Genomic DNA, 11,352 nt, shown 5'->3' with positions numbered 1-11,352 from the left:
CGGAATATATCCCGGAAAGAAGTGGATGAGTTTAGGGGAATAACAGGTTCACCGATGCTAGAGTGAAGGGTAGGCGGAAGGGATCTGCCCGCAGCGAGTGAAAAGTAAATGGAAGTAGTTTACTTGCAGTAAAACAATTCTTTCTCTGTCTAGACACTTGAGCACTGTGGCGAATGTGTATTTGTTGTAAAATAACCAAGCACTGAGCACTTTAAAAGAAAGAAAGTTTCCGTTACCTTGTGAAGGGAGGGGGTCAGCCGCGAAGCGTCTCTGACGTCACTCTGTGCCGCGCTGGGATTGGTAGAAGCAGCGGGCGGGTAGCGGAGCTGAGTTTGTAAAGGAGGGGTGAGCGCCGGAGCGTGGGAACTGTCTCACGAAGGGGCCGCGCACCCATTGGCGGAGCTTATTTAGTGTCGCGCACCCATTGGTTGCACGAATTTCTGAAGCGCGTTCTGATTGGAGGTAGTTTGTAAACAAAGTTTAGCGTAGAAGTCGTATGTGGCACTCGCAGACTACAGGAACTCGACCTGATCCAAGGCACCTAGGGTTTGAAAGGGATCAGTGGAAGACTAATAGATACGATATTATGTACGGAACAAAGAGAAAAATGTCCCTTGTAAGTAAGGTGAAAAATTATTTTAAAACGGACAAACCGATTAAATCTAGAGAAGGTGTTCTTGTCCCACCACCCAATACTCCCGCCTCATTTATGATGTTTGACCGAGGGTACAATACCTGTGTGTGGTTGGAGAATTGGGTGAAGTACACAAAAGATGACGGAGTATTGGCTTTTCCGTTAGATGGTACTTTCAATGGTAGGATCTTATTTAATTTAAGAACCCGAATGAATGAACTGCATCCCAGGCCAAGACTAACGCAGTATGAGGCATTAGAGGAATGGGAGATTGAGGCTTTTGAAAGAGAAAGACCCCGAATGGACAAGGGTTTGACCAAGTGGTACCCCAGGCAGAAACAGGAGTCCAGGGATAAAAGGATGAAACAGTGGAGGCAGAGCATGATTGTTGAGGGTCTGTTCCCCATGATGCCGGCATGTCATAACCCTGCAGCAGGTGAGAAAAGTACTGAAAAATGTAAGCATTGGGGGGCCCCGGGGGAATCAGATGATGAATTGATAGATGACATTTGTACCAGAAGTCCGCCACCTTATAATGAGGGAACCCGACCTTCCAGTGTAGGAGATGCTCCCCGACGCCACTTCCTCAAGGAAGAAGACAGGTCCCTAGGACTGGGAGGGGGTGGTCAAGGGTTACCCTATTCTGAGAAACCCAAGCCTGCGGAAACAAGGGATATATATCCCAAAGTGCCCGCAAGCCAGGAAGAAAAATATTCACGTACGAAAGTTTTGTTTCCCAGACCCTTGTATGAAAGCGAAGAGAAACCATCGAATTCAGGACTGCCTTTTATTCAACCTCCATATGGGGAAGAGCGCAGGTCCTTTAACACTGGAACTTTATTTCCGAAACCAAATTATGGTGGGGGACCAAGTGAAACGCATCCTACTGCCCCGAGTTTTACTCCTCCTTTGACCCCACAGATATTACATGACACGACTTTAAGAAGGATACTAGTGGAAAAGGAGCAAGAGGCTCTAGCTAGACAAAGGACAGAAATAATTCAGAAAATCTCCCAGTTAAATACCAGCCCTGAGGCATTGACTATTCCAGTAACTATTGGACCGGTGGTCCCGTTATACGGAAATGGTCAGGGAAATCCGATTACTCCAGTTATGACCCCAGTCATGGCACCCCCGAGACAGGAACCGATAATCATAGATGATCAGTCCAGTGAGTGCGAGTCTGAAGTTGCGTTCTTGGACTTGCCAAACAAACCGACCGGAAAGGGAATGCAGCAGAGGCATAACCCTTTTAATGCGAAAGAGATTAAATTAGAATCAGCAACAGGTACTAGGAATGTCTCTCTGGGCACTCCGGATGAAATTGAGAGTTGGAGTCGTGAATTAGAGAAACAGACTCCGCAAACGAAACCTTTAGACCTCTACAAGCTGAGGGTAGAAATAGAAGAGTTAATGGCAGGAAATGTGGGGTTGGATCGATTGAACACTTACTCTGAAGAAGAATTGTCGTTCATATGTAAAAGCTTTACAAGGAACACCAGAGTGCTCCACGAAAAACTGAGCGAAACAGCAGTTAGTATGGGGGTAGATATCTCAAAATCCAAGCCCTTACAGAAACCGTACAGAGCAGACTTCTCAGACAAAGATATAGAGCACCTGAATGTGGCGGGAAAAAAGCTGCAGATTAAAGAATTAATGGGGGTACTGCAGAAATGGGGTGATGTGGAAAGATGGAGAAGCAGGTGGGTGAAAAAGAGGGAAGAGGTTCGCTCCCGACAAGTGACTCCTGAATTTGCTTTAAGGGAGGTAGAAAAACCTGAGCAGTTATGCCCCATGCGCGAAGTTCCAGGAGGGAAATATGTACATGTCCCCTGGTCTAGGCAGGATATTGTGTCCTTCACGAACGATTTTCCAAAATTACGAGAGAAACCAGTTGACTGGTACAGGCAGGTGGAGAGGTTCGTGAAGGTACAGAAATGTCTGTGGAAAGACCTGGATGGGTTTTTCGACATTGTGGTTCCGGTAGATTTGTGGACCCAGTGTAAAATAGCCATAGACTGGCCCAGTGAGGAGTACCCAAGAAATAAGGAAACAGGGGAGCCATCAAAGGATGTCATGCGAAAATATGAGCAGGTAATTCAGCATTTGAAAGAAAAGGTGCCCGCAAAGGAAACTGATTGGACAAAAATAGATAGAACAACACAGGAAAGGGACGAGACAGTGCACTCCTTCTATGAGAGGTTATTGCAGGTATTTAAAACATACAGTGGTATTGATAACATCGATTTGAAGGACATGACACACTTTATTTACAGGTTTGTAAATGGGTTAAGACCTGAAATTTGTCAGTGGATAAAAGATAATAAAATCTGTTGGCATACAAAGAAGATGGATGAGGTCCTGCGGTACGCTAAGTACTGTGAGGACGAGATGGCAGAAAAGAAAAAGGCCCTTAAGGAAAAGGTGATGTGGGCTCAGGTGAAGCTCGCAGAACAGCAGGAAAAACAATTGAGTAACATGGTTAAAAATGCTGAGAACCAAAATCCTGGGGGAGGGGGTGGAGGAAAGCCCCGGCCCAAATTTAGCAGGGAAGAGGCTATGAAGAAATTTCCCTGCCATCAGTGCGGCGAAATTGGACACTGGCGAAACGAGTGTCCCCAATTATTAGATGGTAATGCAAAAACTCCTGATTTAACTCCACAGACGCAGAAGGAAAGACCAAGAAAGAGTCAACCCCAGGTAAAAACAGTCCAGGTACCTCGAGCACCCAAGCAGGTACACAGGGGAAGACAGGCAGAGGGTGAGGAGATAGAAGTTTGGGAAAGTGGGGAGAACAGAAATACAGCAACTTCGCAGTATCTGCTAAATGATACCTTCCTTTGTAATGATCAGGACTGACGGGGCCTGAGAGGGGAGGACGAGGAGTGCGTACTTGGCGCTTCCTTGCCGGTAGACCAGACTGGACCATACATTGAAGGAAAGGTTGACGGAAATGATGTCACCTTTCTGTTGGACACTGGTGCTACCCGTTCTACTGTAAGAACAGTGGACGTTCCAAACCTACCCCTCTCGGGAGAAAATATCCAAGTAGTGGGTGTATCTAATCAATTGATTAGTACTCCTGTTACCGAACCAATGGAGATTTCAATTGGAAATTTTAAACAGATGCATAGATTTGTCATCTGTGACACCAGTCCAGTGAATCTACTGGGTCGTGATTTGCTGTGCAAAATGAACTGTACCATCTTTTGCACACCAAAGGGTGTTGAAATACAGACCCCAGATGAAGATGGCATTTATAAACTATTGTTACTTAGACCTGACTCAGAAATTAAAAGATTGACCCTGCAGGACTTGCCCCAAGAACTCCAGGAAGCAGTAAAGCCAGAGGTGTGGGATTTCACTGGAAAAGATGTGGGGTTGATGAAAGATGTGGACCCCATACAGATAGCCATCAAGGACAATGCAGTATATCCTAACACTAGGCCCTACCGAATGAATGCTGAAGTGAAAGCAGGTGTCACTCTGGAAATTCAAAAATTATTAGAAGGAGACATCATACAGGAAGTAATGAGCAGCCCATGCAACTCACCGATTATGGGCATCAAGAAGCCTAGCGGCAAGTATAGGGTAGTGCAGGACCTAAGAAAGGTAAACAAAATTGTAGTTCCTTGCTGCCCTATTGTCCCGAACCCAGCAGTGATATTGTACCAGATTCCTTGGGATGCCGAGTGGTTCACTGTGATTGATTTATGTCATGCATTCTTTTCGATACCCCTGCACCCCGACAGCAAATTTCTTTTCTCATTTGCCTTCGAAGGTCACATGTATTGCTGGAACAGGGTCCCTCAAGGGTATACAGAGAGCCCCTCTATCTTTAATCAGATCTTGAAAAAATGTCTAGAGACTTTGATCTTACCTGGGAATTCGGTCTTAGTGCAGTACATAGACGACCTTCTACTGGCGTCTAAAAGTCATAGGGACTGTGTAGTTGACACCATTGCCCTCCTAAATCATCTGTGTGAGAAAGGGCATAAAGTGGCCCCTGACAAACTACAGTTCTGTGCGAAATCAGTGAAATATCTAGGACACCAGATAGAAAAGGGTGTCAGAAAAGTCACATCAGAAAGAGTGAGAATAATTCAAAAGATGCAGTTGCCCCGTACTCAAAAAGATGTCAGAATGTTCCTGGGTGTACTAGGCTACTGTAGGCAGTGGATTCTGGGATTTGCAGCCTTAGCCAGGCCTTTGATAAAAATGACCACGAGAGGAATGCCAGATATTGTAGAGTGGGACGATGAAAGCCTAATGGCTTTCACAAGACTGAAAAACTGTCTGTGTACAGCCCCTGCGCTGGGAATGCCAGATTATTCCAAAGAGTTTGCCCTATTTTGTGACACTCGCGATAATTGCGCATTGTCAGTCCTGACTCAAGAACATGGCACGACCAGAAGGCCTGTAGCCTATTTCTCTGCCACTTTGGACCCAGTAGCTGCTGGATTACCAGGATGTCTGAAAGCGGTAGCTGCTACCTGTGCAAGTTTAGAACAAAGTGAGTCCATTGTCATGGGACATCCTGTGACTGTGTATGTTTCGCATGGAGTAGTAATTCTATTGACCAGAACTAAAACGCAGTATCTCACCCCTAGTCGGCTGACTAAATACGAGAGGATTCTTGTGGGTGCAGCAAATGTAAGCATTGTTAGGTGCGGTATTCTGAACCCTGCCACTTTGCTCCCCGACCCCTTGGAAATGGAAGGTGGGAATGATGATGAACATGATTGCATTGACCTAACGGAGTTCAATACTAAACCACGCCCAGACATAAAGGAAACGCCATTGCCTGTGCATGACAAGGAATTATTTGTGGATGGTTCCTGTCTAAGACATGAACTAGGAGGCCTGAGTGCTGCCTATGCTGTAGTCTCCTTAACCAAAATTGAAGAAGCAGGTTACCTATATAACATCAAGTCTGCACAAGTAGCCGAATTAATTGCTATGATAAAAGCTTGCAAAATTGGGAAGAACTTACGCATAACAGTGTATACTGACAGTCAGTACTGTTATGGAGTTGTGCATGACTTTGGCCAATTGTGGCTACAGAGGGAATTCATGACTTCCTCAGGTACTCCCATTCGGAATGCAAAGGTTGTTCATGACCTTTTAGAGGCCATCCAGTTGCCCAAAGAACTGGCAGTGGTAAAATGTGCTGCTCATAAAAAGAGCATGGACAAAGTATCACTGGGAAACGATTATGCTGATCGAGTGGCCCAATGGTGCGCCAAAGATCGGTATATTGTAAATCCAAAACGAGGGGGGCCAGGAACCAGCTGCCAGCTTCAGGTGTTTGAAGAAGTGCCTACATGGGATGAAGTGAGAGAATGGCAGGAATCGGCTCCTTGGCAAGAAAGAGAGAAATGGAAGGAGGATGGGTGTAGACCGAGACGTGTGGATGGTGTGATTTTGGGCCCAACTGGTATGCCTGTGTTACCCCGACACTTGCTTGGCACAATGGCAAGATTAATACACGAAGGATCACACATTGGTAGGGATGCCATGATTCTGGTATTTCAACAGACTTGGTACAGTAAAAAGTTCAGGAAGGTAGCAGAGTCCCTCTGCCAGAGGTGCCTGTCATGTCAACAGATGAACCCAGGCAAGAGGACAATGGTTGAACTGAGCAAGATTGGGAGATCAGGGGGTCCCTTTGTAAGGATACAGATTGATTTCATCACCATGCCCCGTTGTGAAGGGAAGCGATATGTCCTTGTCATTGTTTGCGTATTTTCAAAATGGGTAGAAGCTTACCCTACTCCCCAAAGTGACGCATTGACAGTAGCGAAGTGTTTACTAAAAGAACTGATACCTAGATTCGGGATACCATACATTGTTGAATCAGATAAGGGTGGACATTTCCAGAATGAAATACTGGCTGAACTCTGTAAGGCCTTTGGAATAAGGCAGAAACTGCATTGTGCATACCACCCAGAGGCTTCTGGAATAGTGGAACAAGTAAATGGAACTATCAAAAACAGACTAGCAAAACTGACAAATGCTACTGGCATGACCTGGGTGAAGGCCCTGCCTCTGGTCCTGATGGGACTGAGAAGTGTTCCTGACCGCAAGACAGGCCTAAGTCCCCATGAAATCATTATGGGAAGAGTGATGAGACAAGCATGGGTGCCAGGAAGCAAACTGTTGAGTATTACTGATGATTTGGTGCTTGAATACTGCAGAAGATTGGGTGACCAAGTGCGTTCTATCTCTCGCCAGATTGGAGACGACGGCATCCTCAATCCAACGACTCCTCTCCACAGCTTGGTTCCAGGAGACTGGGTCAAAATAAAGAAGCACACTCGATCAAATTGTCTGGCACCAAGGTGGGGAAAGAAACGCCAAGTAATCCTGGTAACAACCACTGCAGTGAAGGTCGCAGGTGTTCCCCAGTGGATCCACGCTGGACACACCCAGAAGGTATTACCAGACAAAGAATTTGCAGAAGAAGGGCAACCAGCAGAGGACCCTGCAGGAGCCAGTCCAGAAGCAGCTGACAACGAGCAGCCCAGCACCAGTCCGGTTGCAGGAACAGCAGACGTTGGCCCAGGAGTAGTTGACTACGAACTGCCAAGAATCCAGCCTGCTGAAGAGGTCCAGGAAACTGAGCCAGGAGTAGCTGAAGACGAGCTGCCAAGCATATGGCCAGAAGAATGGATACCGATGATTGATCTGACCGAAGATCCCATCAGAACAAGAGAACGACTTTGTGAAGGTAGAGAGTGGATTAGCCAGGAAAAGCAAGGCACAGGCGAAGAACCTCAGCCGCTTGAGATTCACATCAAAACTGAGGAAGGAGAAGGTCAGACAGGGACAGAACAGGTGTTCGATACACCACCGCTAACACCTGATGCAGATAAGGGAGAGACTAGAAATAGAGTGATAGTTCGAGCAGAAGAAAATCAAGAGATCGAAGTGCTTGAACAGGATCAGAGAGGGTTAGAAGAACGGGTTCAGGAAACAGAAACAGAAACAGAGACAATCGAAAGCCAAAAACAAAATATTCCTGAACAAGGCCAGATTAGCAACCAGGCAGAAGAATTTGATGCTAGCCCGGGAACTAGCCAGATAGGGGAAGTAGAAGAAGAAAGTGGAGAAGAATTGCCACAAGCTAAAGAGAACGAGAGAATAAGAGAAGAAAGTGAAGTCCAAGTACCGACTAAGAGACTAAAGAAAAGAAACAACCTTGAGCCTAGGTTTGTAAAAAGATTGAGGCTAAGGATAAAGACAGTGGAAGAAAAACGTGCAGAAGCAAGAAGAAGTGCTCGGATAGCAGAGCAAGAAGAAAACTCTTCCAAAAGAAGGAGTGAACGAATAAAAAGACAAAACAAAAAGTACAAGTCTCCTGAATGGACACTGGTTTTGGAAGAACTTGAAGATCTTGATATAACTGACGTGAGCGACGGAGAGCCCGTCCCTGAGTACTCAGCTGAAGAAGAAGACGAACCACCGTGAATTTGCACAAAGTAAGCTAGTTGTGTAAAGCCAAAAAGAGGGGTTGAGAAACTCCTTCTGAGCCAAAATGTCTGATTCAACAGTGAATGGTAGACCTAGTTGCAGCCGTTTTAAGACGTGTTGCAAGGTGTGTATATGTAGTGTAGTAGTACTGATAGTCATCTGGATAGGACTAACAATTTTCATTCCCTTTGCTGTAAGTAAAGATACTAACATTGTCCCTACTGAAACTGTAAATACTGACAGTGAGGAGTTGACAACACAGAGTGTAGCAAGACATGAGAGAGCACTGAGACAAACAAAACGAGACTTAGAAGCATCAGATGAGGGAGGACTACATTATCATGGAATTAAGAACAGGACACACTTAAATGTTTTTGCAAACTTGTTAATACACTATGTAGAGACTATGGAAATTGAAGATTGCTATGTCTGCATGAAGCTACCTACTTCTGTGGCTGAAGGCGTGACATACCATCACCTGCCATTGACATATGGAATCTCCTGTAGCATTTTAGCTAGTTTATTTTACAAAAGAGGACCATTACAGTACTATTACTCTAATAATGACGTGATCTTTTCTGAACTTCCGATACGTGGGAACTTGAATCCTGTACATACCAAAAGTGACACCATAAGATATATGGGCGACTACTTTCTGACTATAGGTAACATTGACATAGCAGACGCACACAGAGATAACTTGACTTGTTCTTTGCGTGAGCAGGAAAAGATGTTCCTGAACATGGCAGAGAAAAGAAGAATTAAAATTCAAAAGAAGGCTAATGACGAAAGTCAGAAAAAGCCAAAGTGGGCAGAGAACATGGAAGGCACCTCATCTGGTGGAGCGGGTCCTGCTCTGTTGCTGGATTTTGAAAAGAAAGGCAAGCTATGTCTTCACCGCGAGAAGACTAGCTATTATAATAATGTTTTCATTGGTTCCAGTGAATGTGAACATAATTACAAGGTAATTGGAGGTTGGGGTTTCAAAAATGGGTCAGAGCCTGTGTTTCCTGGAATTTATTTTATTTGTGGGGACAAGGCTTATTTCAAATTGCCGGATCACTGGTATGGAAGCTGCTATTTTGGCATTGTCTTCCCGAAAATATACCATGTGAATGGGAAAGCTGGAAGCAATGAAGATACTAATGGCTTAGTGCGTAGTAAAAGAGAAAGTATAGGTGAAATTATGGGTAGTATTTTCAGTGCACTGATACCTGGAGTGGGAGTGGTTCTGAACACTCACAGAATTTGCAAATTGTCTACTATAGTGGATGTGCTGTCTACTGAAACAGCTCATGGATTTCTGCTGGTCAATACTGAAATGGTTGCGATCAGATCAATGGTTTTGCAGAATCGACTTGCTCTTGACACCTTATTAGCGAAAGAGGGCGGAGTCTGCCGGATGTTGAAGGCGCAACATTGTTGCACTTATATTCCGGATAAAAGTGTACAGATCAAAAGATATGTGAAAAACATTACTAATTTGACAAAGGAACTCAAACCACTCGAGGTTGATAGTGCCTGGAAGAGACTGGTAGATGGTCTCTCAAATGTAGGTCATTGGCTTGCTAGCATAGGTAAAAGCTTATTGTTCAAAATACTGATGCCAATTGGTATTATAGGTCTTATTATACTTTTCATTTTCTTGTGCTGTAAATACCACAAGCGCACCAAAAAGCACGAGGTAAATGCAAGAGGAGTGAAACGAAGTGTGGATGAGATTGAATTAGAGGAAGTGAATGACCAGATATACAAAAAGGTGAAGACTTCTCACCCTACTAGAACTGAAAGAGAAAAGTTAGAACGATTGCTGGAAGAGATAGAACTTTATAAAGTGTGAAAGAAAGTTGGCATCTGGTTCCATTATATTTAGTGATGATAGTAAATATCATCAAAGAGGGGATTGATGAAGCAAAGCTTCGCATATTTTGCGGCTTGCCGAAGTCAAGAACCTCGTTTATGTATAACAAGGTAATCAATGTACGTCTTACTAACATTTATATTGAGTTTGAGTAAAGTTTATGACGCTTGCCTATGTGTATTCCTAACTATTTTAATCCGTGTTTATAAAATGGCCGCTGCTTGTATTTAGTTACTGCGCATGCGTCAGCCACACTCACGTGTCTTGACGCGTCTGCAGAAGTGGAGGGAAAGTTATGCGCATGCGTAATTCATAGCTGTGCTTATCATGTGGTACTGCTCGTGCCACTGCTCTTGTGACTGTATCAATGTGGCTAACATTTAAACGCAATAGTTTTATTCCTTGATGATGAGTTAAAAGTACAAATCCTGTGATGTGTTTTCATAATGACATTACTATGTATTAATTTGTTTTTCGCTTACTTTTTATGTACCGCGGGGAATGGGGTTTGTCTGTACCGAGAACCATTTTGGAGGTCCTTCTGCGCCTGCGCGACTTGCCGAGGCATAGCAGACCTTGACTGATGGAACACAGCCAGTTGGCAGTGATGAGCAAGATGCTCCTGAGAAACGACCCGAAAATTCGGCTGAACCAATCATATGTTCTCACGGCGCAACATTGTTAAAGTTGCCATTGTATTTCTGCACCAGTTCTCATGAGAACCCCAATCTAGTTAGGCGGTACCCTATTATGCAAATGTAGGCTTGAAACTCTATGTCGTGATTGGTGTGTTACCCAAATCCTACCTTAGGACCAATCGAAATTGAGGGATTCTGACACTTTGCAACATTGGGGGGTGGTACACTGTCCCCAAACTGTATATTTACCCTGGGTTCACCTAGTGAACCGTCCGACTTGTCTGGTTTAGCTGACCTGTCACTGACCCAACGCACTAAATAGGTGACTGAAGATACAGAGCGCTGCAAGCACTCTGTCCGAATTTGACCATAGACTGAGGTTCTACTGAACCTTAAAGTGCTGGCGAAGCACTTAGCTGGGAGTTCGCTGACCCAATCGGGGTCTTGATCGATAGCTGCAGAGCGGGTGGAGCGCAGGCGTTGCTTCCGAACTGTGGGTTCCGGTCCTGTCCTGAAGAGGTCCTGTCCTGAGGGTTTGCTGTCCTGTCCTGAGGGTCCTGTCCTGATTTCTATTCCGAGGGTATCCTGTTCTGTCCTGGGTGTCCATTCTGCACCTGCTGTCCTTTGAGGGGTATCCTTCCTTGAGGGTTTCCTGTCCTTAACTGACCCGTGGCCAGGGTTTGGTTTCCACACCTTTCTAGGTAAATATTGCTCTGAAAACTCTTAAAATCTTGCACCTTCTGAAT

The sequence above is a fragment of the Lissotriton helveticus genome, chromosome 12, assembly GCF_964261635.1.
Source record: "Lissotriton helveticus chromosome 12, aLisHel1.1, whole genome shotgun sequence".
Classification (NCBI taxonomy): domain Eukaryota; kingdom Metazoa; phylum Chordata; class Amphibia; order Caudata; family Salamandridae; genus Lissotriton; species Lissotriton helveticus.
The sequence above is the reverse complement of the archived record's forward strand: the minus strand, read 5'-3'. Positions refer to the sequence as shown.